Genomic DNA, 15,773 nt, shown 5'->3' with positions numbered 1-15,773 from the left:
TGCTAGGCCATGTATACTCGAATATTTTATAGTCAGTGTGGGCTACAGGCCTTTCTTCTAAAGCTGAAACAACTGTTAGTTCTTCTCAAAATGAAGCTGTTCCTAATCAAAACATGTTTTGCATTTTGGTGTTTTCCATCTATGAAAGCAGCATAACTGTAATGATTGGCTAAAGTTTTCTTTTAAAAGGCAGAATAAATCATGATTATTCCTTTAACATATTCATTGAAGAATTAGCACAACCATAACAGAAGTTGTGATGTCATATATATTTTCCTTTTTTTAAAATACATAAAATTGAAGCCTTTCACCATGATTTACAGTCAAATGAAGTGTACAGTTAATAGGTGCTCATAACAGCCCTTCTTTACATAGTCCTTGAAAAGGGTAAGGCCAGTAACTTCAACTTTCTGTGCAGCCATGTATCTTAGAAATGAAGCATAAAGGCTGAGGAATAAAGCACTACTTATTTCATGAAAGGCGTTATGTATTGATCTTTACATAGATGTAAATTTCTGTGTTCTTCATGTACTAGTCTCTATTTCCACTTTGTGCACTGGTATTCTAGTAGCTAATGGGAAATTCAGACAAGTGTTGATGTGAATTAAACATGAAAGCATGGGCTGAAAGCAACTGAAGTGCAGTCAGAGTTTATCACCAAGTGCTCTGTTCCCGTTACTGGTTGTTCTTTGGCTCCAGATATTGCAGGAACACTGCAATGCCCTTTGGATGATGGTTTTGGGCACACACAGTTTACTTCTGCTTAAGTTGGCTGATGCGGTAATTACTAAATTATGAAAGGGAGAAAGGAAGAGTTTCCCCATTTGTTCTTATCTTGCTCAGGCTGTAAGTCTAACTGCATTGCAGGGGAATTGACCCTATGACAATGTTTTGTGTCCTGATTTTGGAGCATTATTTACTGTCCAGGGTTGCTCCTGCATACATGACATCAAGTGCTTTGTTCTGTGCAGAGATGTAGCAGGTTCCCCTCCTCACTCTCAACAAGAAAGAAACAGGAGGAGTGCAAACTTCTGGGCTACAGATTGTTCTGTACAAATTGGGCAGAAGCTACAGCTCTTCTAAGAAGGTCCTGTGATGTGTGCTCAAAGTGGGAGAGTTGTAGTCTTGATCTTCTCCCTTCCTTTCAGACAGTGATACTTTATGCTTAGGAAAGCGCTGGAGAAACAGTAGCAATAGGTGGCTGAGTACTGTTGGTAATGTTAACAGAAGTGACCACTTGCCTCATACAAGTTTTTTACTCATTGAGATACAATTCAGGATAGATGTGTCAAGTAAATTCAAACCAATAGTGATTAGAGTGTATTTGTATTTGTGGACACTTTGGCATTCTTATTTCCTATACATGGTGAATTCATTCATTCTGATTTCTTATACATGGTGAATGTCTTTTACTTTGTTAAAGGAAAAACAATAAAAAGGGAAAAGGAAACAAAGTGGATACTATAAATAAACTGAATATCTTTAGAAAGATTGATCAGGTATGCAATGGCCTAAAGTTTTCAAGCCTTTTAGAATTCTGTAAAATCTTTGAGAGAGCTTTGCTATCTGAAAGCCATGCATACGTGTCATGAAGGCATCTTCAGGCACAAACTGGCTCAGATGGTAAAATGCTTCACCTTTACTCCAGCAAAACTCCCATTGAGGTCAGAAGCAGGTGAGCAGTTACTATGTGCCTCAGTTTTCCCTCGTGATTGTTTCTAGGTGTATCTGTATCAGATAGGCTGCAGTATAAACAATATAAGATAAACACACAGTAAACATTACAAAGTTTATATAGCTGCAAATGGATATATTTGTAGAATCTGTGAATCTTTAAGGGTCTGCTTTCAGTGTGTGTTCAAATTCAAACAGATGTCTACTGTATTTTTTATGTGGAGAAGCTCAGGGATATGTAGCTCTTCTAGGCGTTCCATAAATACAAGTATTTATTTATACGTGTATAATTCTTACTGGATTTCCATGTTCTAGCAGTGTTTGTAATGAAATGTGATTTGTACTGTTCTATATCTCCCAGAATAAGACTGTTCTGACTGAATAAATAACAAGCGTGATAAATGTTAGTATGTAAACTTGGTTGTACTCATGGATTTGGGCATTCAGCTGTTGTGAACACCTAAAATTGGAATTCTTCAACATCCTAGTTGAATCCTAGTTCAACTGAAGATGTGCCTCAATGCTTTCTTATTAGGATTCAATCAAACATTTGGGGGTAAACTCATTCATGTCTTATTCTTTCTTTTACCTCCAGGGAACACCTCCAAATTGTTCAGATTGTGAATTTGTCATCTCAGCTCTTTGCTCTCTCCTCATGCTTTGTGCTCTGAACTGGGCCACATGCAATTCTGCAGGGGTACAATAGTCCTTTTATGTGAGAACCGTTCCCTTTTCAACCTGCTTCCTCTGCATCTTCAGTCTGAAGACTATAAATAGAAGATGCACTAAAAGTAAAGCAAGATTCCTTTCTTTAGCTGCAGATTTCAGGATGAAATATTCATACCACTTTTATCAAAACCTGCAAAACTATTGCTTCAGGTTCCCTGGTTCTGAAGAATGTAAGCAGAAACTTAAGTTTCAAAACCCAGCTATGACTCACTCATCGTGTATTGTTTTCTGTGGCACTTAACAGGTGTTAAATGATGCCCAGCCTCAGTTACTGTACAAATACTGTTGCTAACTCTATAGAGAACAAACTTTTCCTGGGGCAGCCAAAAGTTTTGAAGTTTACTGAGGGGGCAGGACATTGGCTGAAACTACAAATAAATTTTAATGTTAAGACTAGAATTGTACTATTAAATTTCAATGGTTATGGCCATCTAGTCCAATATATGACAGTGGCCAGCCCCACATGACAAAGTTGCAAGGAAATCCTCCAGCAGAAAATCTTGGAATTACATGCTCAAAAGGGACTGTCTGTCCTAACCTCAGGCATGCGGTGGCCAGCTTATACCCTCAGGCAGGAAATTTTTATCTGCAATTTTTCCTTCTTTAGAAAGTACAAGCTTTTCAACTCTACTAGATCTCACTCACTCAGATTTTCTAAGGTATTGAAGAGGTGTGAACAACTGTATGTGATCTGAAGAGTGTCAGTGGGAAATCAGAAATTATAAAAACTACTGATAACAGCAGAGTGCTTCTGAAGAGTTTGACTACTGCCTTACTTGCATATTGCAAGGAGCAGACTGAAGAACCAGATGATACATGTCAGGAAAACTAAGACCCTTATCTTATCACTTTGTACAAGAAATATTGCTGATTTCCCTCTGAATGTTTAAGGAGCTATTGCAAAATATGTCCAATAGAGACTGCTCCTCTAAAAGTCTGGGTACTATCCAGCATCAGACTCAGCTCTGTCACCATGGTAAAAGACAGGCTTATCTCCAGGTAGTTCAGAAATGAGGAATCTTGAGGTAAGTCCCAATCTATAAGAAACTCAGATAAACTATCAAAAATGAAGATGTTCAGACAAGTTGTATAAAGTTTTAATCAATTGCTAAATTATGATTATTCATTTCCAAACCTTTGGAAAGCATTGCTAAGAAACCTGTGCCTATTGCTAAAAGTGTGACCGATGTCATACCTGTTAGACAAGAGAAAACAGCAGATGCTAGGTGAGGGCAAAAAGGCATAGACTCAAAAAGTCAGTCTCTAAAACATGGCAGTGATTATGTTCTTTGGCTAATCAAGGGTTTTGACCAGTAATGTTGACTATAAATCTTTTACTGACACAAATAATAGGCTGTTTTAGCCAGTCTTTGGTTACAGAACTGGTAGGCCAGCTTTCCAGTTTCTGCTTTCAGCTTGTGACAATTCGAACAGCTGAGGATCTAGACAAAGACTGGTATAGAAAAGATGCACAGCCTTTTAGCATTGTCTGCTTGTTTTACAATTCAGAACTGCACAGTGATACACAGCCTGCAGCACTGATGGATGCAGATGTACACATAACACTGAACGCATGTTTTTATGTTGCCTTTAGGTGGAAAGCATTCAACCCTATTTTCTGTTTTTTTTTTAATCATGTCTTAAAAAAAGAAGTCCCCTTTGGGTCTTCTTTTCCTTTGAGGAGAAGATAATTTGATTTCTCTCTTCTACCTTCACAAATAAACTTTAAACTATATTTCAGAAATGGGGGAAAAAACTTCTTAACCTTCTTGCTTATATACAGTGGATGTTTTCTTGAGGGATCAGATGTCCAGAAGCTTTTCCAACACGCACAAAACAACTTGTGACAGAATAACAAGCTGCCCTGTGCCATCCCAGCAGCTGGCAGAGTGAGTCATTGCTTCTGGCCCTGTAATGCAGACCTTGCGTGTCTGGGAAATAATGCCCAGCCAAGTGTGATTGCAGGCTATTATTAAGGCTTTATTTGTGAAATTGGTGTAGTTGAGGTCAAATATCTTTATCCCTGTTTTCGTGTAGTGCTTTTAGATAGCTTTCAATAATGACTCCATTATAGCCCTACTATGAAGATATTTTACCTCTTATACAAATTGCTGGTTAATTACTGAGTTGTTTTTCACATCTGATTCTGCTTTTGAGTAAGACAGTATGACAATGAGCCAGAAGCAACACTGACTACTGAAAAAAACAGGGAGTTTGAACTTCAGACTGAAAGTGAGTACAAGAATTTCTGAAACAGATGATTGTAGCCTGAGAGTTCCTGCAGATACTGAGAATGCATTGGCTAGAAAATGAAATGATTAAGAAACAGTGGTTCTTAAACAGTCTTCCTTAAAACATCTTGGCTCCATTTTATGTAATAAGGAGGTAGAGACTGATTTTATTTGTAATACCAACCAATTCAGAATTATTCTCTGATTTATAGGCCATATAATGTCTTGACATAATAACCCAGGAAATAATAGCAACTTCTATTTTTAAAACCTTGAAAAGAAGTAGGTGGAATTTTACTGGAGATGTCCCATCTTTGGCCAAAGTTCCAGGGAACCTCTAGTCCTTCAACAAGCTACTTTTGCAAAAAGAACCAACTGAAATGGGTTGCCCTTGATGATTTTGGGGCTATTAGCATGTTAGGCTACGTGCTTCATCTCATTTCTGGTATCTAACATGGAAAGAGAAGAACACAGCTTACTGCATAGTCAGTTGGGAAAAGCAGACTCATATTTTAGGGTTTCTAACCTAACAAGCGGAGCTTCAAGAAAGCAATTTAGGCAACCTGAAGTCCTGACTTTGCTTCCTGATGTAATGTCCCAAATCAGACAACAGAGATATCCTCCTACCTGAAATGATGACAATGCCTGTGTCATAAGCCTGCCTTTTCATCTTCCTCCTTCCTGCAGAAGCCGTGTACATAAGCACTGTACTTAGGGGAAAACAGAACACTCAGGAAATACGGGATCCTTTTCTGCTTTTTGTTTCCCAGTAATGTGAGACACAAAGCTTGTGGAAAGTTTTCTTTGTAGAAGCATAGGGTATATAGGCCGAAGTCCTCTACCTTGCTGGAGTCCCAGATTCTATGTAGCTCGTGGATTTGATGGGTTGGCTATTCCCCTGAAAGAATGGTGGCAGAGAAACAGTGATGAAAATGTCCACATTTTTGAGTTTTTTTTTTTGTCACAAAAGAGTGATTTGGCCTTGGAGACTCACAGAAAGGTACTCACAGAAATGCAAGCAAAAAATGTGTGTGTAATTACATCTCTTTGTACAACCTGCTTGAAAAATATTCACAGAAACAATGCCCTTGTTAAGCTTAAAATATATGTTAATCTTTAAGCAATAATTATAATGGAGAAGAGATTTCAGAACCAGGTAGATAACCCAGTGTGGTTGAAAGAGGAACATTTTCTCAAAGACATCACAGATAATGGGTAAGTTAGCATGAAAAATTTATTTTTCAGCAGGCTGAAGCATTTGTGATCTTTTCAGTATCATGCAGGTTTTTTTTATCTTTCTTTGAGATACTGTCTACCTTGGTCCACGCTTCAAGCTGATGTATCAGACTATGAACAGAGGTGGATGAGGAGGTGTCCTTACTTTCAGAATGGTTTCTTAAGGTCAAGGACAGAGAGCTGGGAACAGTGATGTTTTAAAGGATCCCTGGGATTACTGTCAGAGATATTTGGCCTGACTTTCTCAGCTGTTCTTACTTCTGCTCTTTTTCTGCACAGTGGCACTGACTTTTAGATGGAACTAGTTAAGAGAAATACTTGCCAGGAAATACTCAGCAGGAAGCACCCTTGGTCCTTCAGCTGTGTACTCTGGAAGAGAAATATTCAAATAAATAAAATGAACTCAGCATTTTGTATTTAAAAGAAGAAAGGGACTCAGAATATTCTATCTCTTACAGAATCAGACTGCTGCCTTGTAGAGTTCTAACAAAAAGTAGAATTAAAGTATCTAAGTTATACCAGTCATTTGCAGACAGGGATGATTTGCCTTAGACAAAGACCTCTTGTGATGTCCTAAAACCCTTTGGCAACTGCAAGGAAAACCAGACCAAAACCCCAGAGCATATTGCTCAGGGAAGAGGTATTTCCATCCACACTGAATTCATCAGCCACCACTGTGCTCAAGTATTTTTTGAGTTTTTAGTATCTTTGTACCCATGGAATCATCTTGAACTAATGCAACAATATGTAAGTTGTTGTTCCAAAAGCCTTGGGCCCAAAGTACAGATTGATCATGTGGGCTTGAAAAAGCCAACACACAAAAACAGTAGTGGATTAGTTATTTGTACAGCACCCATAAGTTTACACTCCAAAGATAAATTCTAGTCCCTGAAAGGGGAGTGCTCCAATGGATTTTGACTGGCAGGTTTAAATAAAAGCCCACACCAACCAAGCCTGTAATAAATTCTGAAAATTTAGAAAAAATGAAATCTCAGAACCAGTCTCTTCATGGTCTGTGTTTTACATTTTTCTACAGTGAATTAATTTAATTTCTACCCTAAATAAATGCACATAAGAATTGCCCCAATATCTCCTAAAAAAGAATTCAGCTAGCACACTGGAAGCACAGAACTCAACCATCTGTTGCTGGGTTGTTGAATCAATGTCAAACTCAGCAGCACATGAAAGTGTGACATACAGCACAGTCTATGGAACAGGGCAGATATTTTTGGTGACATCTGGATACTTTTTCTCTATTACACAAACAAGGATTTTGGGGACAACAAACTCTAATCATATGCACTTAGAATATCTACAGAACCAAAAAAAAAAAACCCAACCCATGGTGTTTGCTCCCAGGTTACATATTTGTTTCTATTCAGAAGGCCCACTCTTTGAGGAGGCAGGCAGTTATAACAGGATATAGAATTGCTTTAATTCCTCAATTCTTTTTTCTGTTGCACATTTTTTTTTTGCATGCCCTATCCCTGTCAGTGTTCAAGGCCAGGTTGGATGTGGTCTTGAACAACCTGCTGTAGTGGAAGGTGCCCCTGCCCATGGTACAGGGCTGCAACTGGATGATCTTCAGGTCCTTTCCAACCCAAACCATTCTGCGACTGTACAATTTTCTTAGTGAGTTTGAGTAAGGTGGCCAACCCCATCTCCTCCTTGTGTGATGAGCTCACTTTAGGCTTAGCAGCTTGGCTTTGGCTTCGATGAGCAGCCCCTGCTGACTGCCATGTAAAACGTTTGCACTTCATGGTTATAGCTTAAGTACAAGAAAAAACAGAAGTGAAGCACTGTTAAGTGAAACTTGGACACTTGGTGTTTAAGTATGCAACGGTGATATTTAATCTTCTTGGCAATTGCTAAAGATTGCAGTCTTCCAGGGGAATTGATGGTGGTCCTGTGCGGACTTTATCGACGTAATAGTGACAAAATTCCATTGATTTCATTGGACAAATCTGTAATAAAAGTTTTTCTTACCTTTAAAATTTTATTTTGAGGTGGGTGAGGGTTCTGTGCTTTTGTTTAAAAGATTTTTCCACAGTGACATAATGATCAGTCATAGTCCCTGTGAGAAAGCAGTCCAAACACCTGTGAACAAAGGAAGTGGTTTCCATACATTGTGCATGGGAGTTCTCAGAATAGCTCCTTTACTGTTATTCAGCTGTCACTTCAGTTAGGTTTGAATTTACAGAAAAGAGACATCTGGTTCTTACTTTGAGTTCTCACAGCAAACACAATAGCAATAATTTCACTGAAGAAGGTTGTCTACCAGTTAGTAATGATGGAACTATTTTGGATTTATTTAACTGTAGAGTGGATGCTTTCCTTCTTCAGAAAGTGGTGTCTCTGAATTTGGTGTACATTTCCTATCCTGTTCAGTGAATCTGGATTTTTGTCCATTTCTGCTTTCTCTGTGTGATCTTAGTTAATTAAAAGCTTAATTTGGAAGTGACTTTGAAAATCTTCAGGTCTTGGCGGACCTGGTGGGAGGTAAGCTCATCTGTTTGTAGGAATTGCTCAGTGCACTGTCAGGTCAAAGACGAGATTTTAAACCCCCAAATTAAACATATGTTTGTAAGACCTTGTAGAAACACAAGAACATATGAACAGCTGTACTGTGTCAGCTCAAATGTCCATCAATCCCAGTATCTACTCTCTGCCAATGGCAGTAGCAGATGCCAAGGAAGTGGTACTTTGTCAGCATGCGTCCTGTATTGAAAAACTTTGCCATGGATATAAGTATTTTCTGTGTTGCTTTATATTGCTTGAGCTGCACAGGTACCCAACAAGAGTGCAGGTAGTAGAAGATACATTATTGTTGCTGGTTGTAGATGGAGATCAGTAGCAAGGGAAGTGAAGTGATTATCCCAAAACAATACAGGAATTCTGTCTGTGAAGGAGTGAACTGAAACCAGTGCTTCAGTCTCAGTCCAACATTTATGCTGCAAACACAGTTTATTTCCTCTCTCATGGGACTTTGGTTTTGCCAGAAAAAAAATGAGTCAGGAACCTCAGGAATTGGTCCAAAGGAATGAGTATAACTGACATTCGACGACCAATCTGACCTTTAAAGAGTTTTTCTTGTTGCTAATGTAAAATGATTGCTTACAAGACTCTGAACAGGGCCAGTCCAAAACCCCCACCACCCTGAATCATACTTTAATCTTTTCTTAGAAGCGTTCCTTCCTTGCTTCTTTGTTGATACTGATGTTTTGTGCTGGTATGAAAATAATGATGATAAAAATGGTATGATTTCAGGGGTAAAACATCGTGTCAGTCAAACTAGGTTTGAATGGCTAGTAGGAAGAACTGGTACTTCTTTGTGGTTGTTAGATACTGATAGAATTATGGACTTTGGCTGATCTGTGTTGTCTTATTCTGCATTCTCTGGAAAACAGAAATCAGAAGGAATTCTGATTTCAAACCTTGTTTTAAATAGATAGGCATTGACGTCATATCCACATCACAAGTGAATGCTGCTGGTTGTGTGCCTGATAGGAACTCACTGATATACAACTGTGATTTTAGGAGTGGTAAAAATGTTTGATTTAAAATACACTGAACTTTACATAAAGATCACTGTTTGATCAAGCTGATCAGCTATATACATCCTGGAAGCACACTGTTCTATTAAAACACAGAAACTTACTTTTATTAAATTGCTTTGGTCTGTTTTCTTTGCTTGCCACCCCAGCTCCACTCCTGTCAAAGCATGTGCCTAAATTTACACACTGTATTGACTTCAGGGGGAATATTCACATTCGTAATGTTATGTGTGTCTAAAAGATCTATTTGAGCTAGCTTTATTTCATGTGCCATTCATGCAGTCTATTGGATTAGGAAAGTTAAAAAAACCACCATGTATAGGCCTTTAATTGAAATAAGTCTTACTTTCCTCTTATTTATGCATCTGTACAACTCTGCTTGCACATGCAGTTACTGGGGATGTAAATGAAGCCAAGATCAAGCCTAGATAATTCCCACTTGAAAGAGGATATTGCTTCTGATCTTTTCCTATATCGATTTTGTCATTTAGACTCTAATCCTTTCTTGTGACCTTTTATCAGACATTAACTTCTTAGTAAGGTGTATCACAGCCTGGATGCAGAAATTAATTTTCCTCAAAGCTGCTACCTGAATATGTCTGTCTGTTACAGTTTTTGTCACATAGTGATACAGGTAGAGTTTGGTCTCTTCATTTCAATATCCCTACAGGTGATACTCAGTATTAACTAAGGCTAAAATGAATCAAAGTAACGCTCACATTGTTGTTGATTGTTCTGTAAATGTACATCAAACTACACAGAGGAGGCACAAGACAAGAAAAAATATTGTGTATTCCTTGTTACATGGTACTTAAACATGGTTTTGATATTCTGTCCTGCCTGTTCACTCCTAGTTTCCATTTCCCCCCTAAAAAAAATCTTTGGACTGCTGTTCTGTTTGCACAGGATGCTTCCTCCCTTCTGACTGACTTCAAAGAGCAGCTCTGCTTTGTGAGGCTCCCATTTTACAGCATCAATTTTGGATGACTAACTCATGGAGGCTTTCTGGAAATAAGTCTTGAGAATTTAAATTCTATTTCTTGCAAATACAAGCAAAATTTCCAAATCTAAAATGGAGACCATTTCTTATTCCTGATAACCAGATTTCTCCACCTGGCTTACAATTTTGTTCTTTTAATTTTGTATGCATCCCCAGCCGGCATCAGAGAGAAAAACAGGCACTTGCAAAAGACAAACTGAACATGGTAATCAGTTATATCTGCAGAAATGGGTATAAAATGTTGGAACCTAGCATAAAATTTTGTTCAAAATCTCTCAAATGAAAATATAGTTAATATGTTTCATTAAAAACTAGAAAGGGGATGAATATGTAAAGGGATGGCTTTAAAAATGAAGCCATACACAAGTGTTGTAATGAACTAAATCATGTCTTCACTTACCAAGGGTATGGTGACCTGTTAGAGTACCAGCAGAAATGTATAAGCACTCACAATGTAAAGTCTGAGTAGTGTTCCTAAACACCAGACTTTCTGTTCCTGCTGTGCATGAATTGTCTGAGAAATGCTGATTGCTTTTGGACCCCTTGTGCGTGTGCAGTAGAATTGATACAAACTCATGCCATCTACATGTCTGCATTTCCAGACATCTAGCAACAGGGTCAGAGCTACAGCTTTGGTGCTGCTACTGCCAAACATCCCAAATTTTCAAATTCTATGGGAAAATAATATCCAGGAGAAGTGCAGATCTAGGCTGTCCCTTACTTCTGTGAATTGCACTGTAGAATGTATATTGTATATAGAATTGAGATGCTTATGTCTGACAACAATTGTTGTATGCTGCAAGCTTAACTGGTGAGCAGTATGGTACCACTAGTTTATTGACAGCAGTTATTTTCTGTGGGAAATCTGGAGGGGTTTTTGTGACTGAACTCATTTTAGAGTGATTCTGTGGATCATCCCTTCAGTGCTTTAGAATTTCATAAAAAAAAACCCAACCCCAAATCAACCCTGCAGCCCTTTAGAAAAGGAGATGTATTATATTTAAAGAGACTTTCAACTTCAGTTCTGAAACTGGAATTTTGATTTGAAGCTAGGTTCTGTTCATTGCTTATAAACAACATATTTGTGAAAGGAAAGGAACCGGCAGACTAACACAGTTGTTCCAGCAGTATGCCCTTGTTTTGGCAAAGGAATGTAGATCAGTTCTACATTTGGGTTTTGAAATCAAAAGGGATTTGAATTAATATTGAAGGTAAACTGTAAAAGTTAAACTGTGAGAGTCTTACACAGATGAGATTCTTATGCAGCTTTTTCAGCACATTCAAAGTAGATTCAGCAAATGAAAACCGTCCGAAGGCTCCAGGATCTGATCTCATATTATGAAGATATAATTTTTTTTTTTTTTTTTTATTATAGGCTATTTTGCAAACACCTTCTAGCCCCCTGCAATAAAAGAGACCTGTCTGGCCATCTGGATATAGCTGGCATAAACCCATTATTCTTTGCTCTGGATTTGCAGGCTGCATCTGGTACATTGTGTTTTAGGGATAGCCCAGTTCTCTTCATTTTCTCCTAGCTGCAGATTTGAGGCAAGAATTTAAAGTTGCTGCAGCTTATGGAAAGGTCATTGGTTTTTAAAATGACTTTTTACCTGGTGACTTTGGTCCATCCACAGTTCATTTGTGTGAGCAGAGAAAGAAAAGAGACCTGCAACTAGCTTTTCAGGGCTCATGATTCTAGCTTCATGACTGCAAGACTGTTTGCTGTGATCAAGCCAGGTGCCTCAAAACATGCTGAGGCATAAAGTAGATCTGCCTCTTTACTGGAGTGCATTCAGAACACCTATTTATGCTTACTTCTGCACTAGCTGGTATTCTCTATTGGACAGAAAGCACACCCATGAAATGTGTGAAATGAGAAATTAGGATAGTCTTTCTTCATAGTTTGTCTCATAGTATATCACAATCTCCCCAAGGAGGTTTCCCCTGTAAGGCTGGGGTTTAGGTGTTCACACTTTCCTGAGAGAGTCCTCTACTTAAAAAAGCCAAAAGAGCTCAAAAATTATGTGGCACTTTCTGCCTTTGAGAAGTATGTAACCTGCGAGTGTTTGTTGAGACACAGGTTAGTGCCTTCCTGCCAAGACAATGTTTCTTTGCCAGTGGAAGGGTTGGTTCCAGGATTTGTAGTGTGGACAAAAAAGCAAAGCAAATCCTCACATCCTGCTCTTTTAGCCCCATCATGGGATTTGTTTTTACTGCTCCGTAAGATTGAAAATTTTTTTTTATGATCATGTTATAACCTCATTTTTTGTTTCAAGTTTGATGACTCGTTTCTTCTCTCTCACACGGCGGGTTGTCTTTAAGTTTAATATTTGGACATTGGTTTTTCAACATAACTCACTTTTAGCATGCAACAGTTATGGTAATTAATTCTTCCCATCCCAGGCATACCCAGGTGACCCACACCCATCTCTTACTTCCTTGTTTCAGCAGCAAACTAGTCCATCAGTACCAGCAGGTCATAGTACGCAAACAGGAATGCTGTTTTTATGTAAGTAATGCTGTTGCTTCCTATGCTTTCTGTGAGAACAGATTAAAGGCTACATTTCATTTAATTAAGTCTAATGGATCTATGCAACATAGAAGAAAGAGCTCTGTAGGCAGAAGTATATCAGCTTGAGCTTATTCACTTGCAGAAGCTCTTGGTTGCCTTTATTGACCATACAGAACTGAGAATATGCAGCATTCTGGAGAGCTGCCTTGCAGCATAACACAAATTTTATACATTTTAATTATTTCTGTGGTATGTTTTTTAGAGTTTGTTTTTAGAGAGATATGGTTCCATGAAGTAATTTATTTATGAAATCCACAAGGCTTCCCAAGGCCTGAAGCAGCAGGAGGATAATGATTAATGAAGGCAGACAGCATGTGGCTCTGAGTCCCAGCATAGCTCACATATTAGGAGTGTTCTTCAAGCTGCATGGGAAGCAAGGAAAAATGATCTACTGAAACACAGTAATTCAATTCTAAATATTCTACCATACATAAAATACATGCTGCATTTGTAACTTGCATATAGAAGGATTATATGAGAGTAGACTTTCTTACGAGTTCCAGTGAAATCAGAAATACAGCTTTTTATGAGTAGTGAAACCCTTCTTGTGTGATCAACAGATAGCTGTAAAATAAGACATTTGTCACTGGAGATCCTATGTGGCCTCTGGCATTTAGGAATTTGAAATGTAAAATCATAGAATCAGCAAGGTTGGAAAAAACCTTCAAGATCATCAAATCCAACCTTTACCCCAGGACTGCCAAGTCCACCACTAAACTATGTCACTAATGTAAAATGGGAGTTGGTCTTCATCTGAAGAAACTTGCATTCTAAGTAGCATGTGAGGATGAAGTGATGATCCACAGATGATACAGAGGAATTATGGCAGGCAGAGGATTATAATCGATGTTGACAACAGTTCTAGTCACATTGCTTTTCTGTAAGACTTCAGTCTTTTTTTGTCAGTGTTGCAGCTGCTTTTGTTCTGAAGAGACAATGCGCATAAACAGAAGCACCGTCTCCTTTAATGGTCTGTCACGCACCCAAGAGTACAAAAGCAGTACAAAGTGTTTGCAAAGCAACACAGCTGTTCTTCATAACCAGATATGCAGTTGTTGGACAGGAATGTGCTGCACAGCCAAATGAGGAGGTTTTTGTGTTGGGGAATGACTCAGAATATGCAGGCCCACAGTTATGTACCTCCAGTAGTCAGAAACTTGTTAAATAGAGATGTTCTTTTTGGATGAAGTGTTGGCTGTGTGCTGTGGTAGATACAGTGGTTTCCCATATCCTCCTCATTACATGAAGACAGAATGGTGTACTTATAATCCCTATTTATTGAAGATTTGCAGAGGTGTATACTGCACAAGATGCATTTCCAACTTTCCCGCTCTTGTGTTCATTGCAGTTTTATTTCTGCTGAGCTGAGTAGTTCTCAGTGTAAGATCAGAGAAAATGTCTTCTGGCAGTGTAGGTGCACAAGTACCAGAGTCATTAGTATAAGCATGCAGAATCATGGAAAAAAGAAATCTCTAAAAGTAGTTTCCAGCACTCACATGAGTGAAGCTACCTCTGATTCTGAATAACACCAGCACGTTCCATGTACTGGCCAGTATACACAGTATTCTGTTAGCCATGGTAGTTCAACCTAGATTTCTCAGCTAAAAGAGTATGATGAGAATATTGGGTTAGTTCCACAATCAGCTCTGTTAATGGTGAAGAAATATGAATCAAAAGATAACAAAAAGGATTTCATATCAGAAGATGTAAGCTCTGTGAACTTCACAGCAGACATGCCGGGTTCTGTCTCTTCATTCTCGGTCACTTTCTCATTTGATGTATTCCGGAGCACACATGATGATGTGTATGGAAACATTTCAGGTTTCCTACATACCTCAAAGCTGTTCAATGGGATGTTGCATCTCTCACTTTCTTTTTTTGTTTTTTCCTTTTTTTTTTAACTTGCTGTAGCTAATGGTAAATCCACCAGCTTTGCGCAAAAAGTAGTGAAATTATCTTTGAGCATGGAGCTGACATCTTTGGATGCCAAAACAGTTATTGTTTTGTGTGAGAAATCAGGGAGTGCCAAAAAATTCTTTCTTTTCTCTTTGCTCCTCTGTTATTAAAGCTCATTGAAAACTGAAAAAAAAGTAGGATGTAGTGTCAAGAAGAAGAATTGTTAATCTTGGATTTAAAAATTGCAACAAATCAGTGTCACATGACAAAAGGAAAAACTATCTCCTCATCAAAATGATGATATCTGCTGGGAAGAGCACTTTGCAGAGGAACTCCTCCAAATATATGGAACTGAATTTTGTTCCTAAGAACAATCCAGCTCAGTTTGCACAGCATGTCTGCTCATCTAAAAGCAAACCACAGGCAGAACAAAATGCCAGCATACCCAGTGGTAGGTACTATGAAGTGAACAGCTCTGTCTCACAACATTTGCAACCTCAAAACGAATGTGGTATCTCACTACAGAGCATTTCATCCAGTTGTTGCAATGCATTTCTCTTTCTAGCTGCTGAGGTCCAGTGTCTGTGCTTTTATGGATGTACCACGGCAAGCTGATTCCTGTATTTTCATAGCTCCATGACTTGACCATCTATTTTTGGGGGCTTACAGTTCCTTTTGCCCCAGAGCAAAGGATATGCAGAAACTCAGCCTCCTTTCATTTCTTACTACGGATTATGGTGTAAGTGCCATTGAGGGGAGAGGAGATTTATGAATGAGTATAGCCACTCAGGTCACAGGTCATTTTAGTAACTAGCCATGATATACTGCAAATACAGAATAACTTTTTTTTTTTTTTTAATCTTTATTTTAAAATACAGAGG

General features: G+C 38.4%; 1 long non-coding RNA gene across 2 annotated transcripts in view; it reads left to right on the top strand.

Annotated features, from left to right (window-relative positions):
- LOC130597632 (uncharacterized) overlaps positions 1-15,773 on the top strand; it is a 225,708-nt gene that overhangs the window by 36,868 nt on the left and 173,067 nt on the right. The window lies entirely within an intron of this gene.

This window comes from Pezoporus wallicus, unplaced genomic scaffold (assembly GCF_028554395.1).
Source record: "Pezoporus wallicus isolate ANWC-B61680 ecotype Strahan unplaced genomic scaffold, APGP_CSIRO_Pwel_v1 contig_6783, whole genome shotgun sequence".
Lineage (NCBI taxonomy): Eukaryota > Metazoa > Chordata > Aves > Psittaciformes > Psittacidae > Pezoporus > Pezoporus wallicus.
This window is presented reverse-complemented; position numbering and strand designations above follow the sequence as displayed.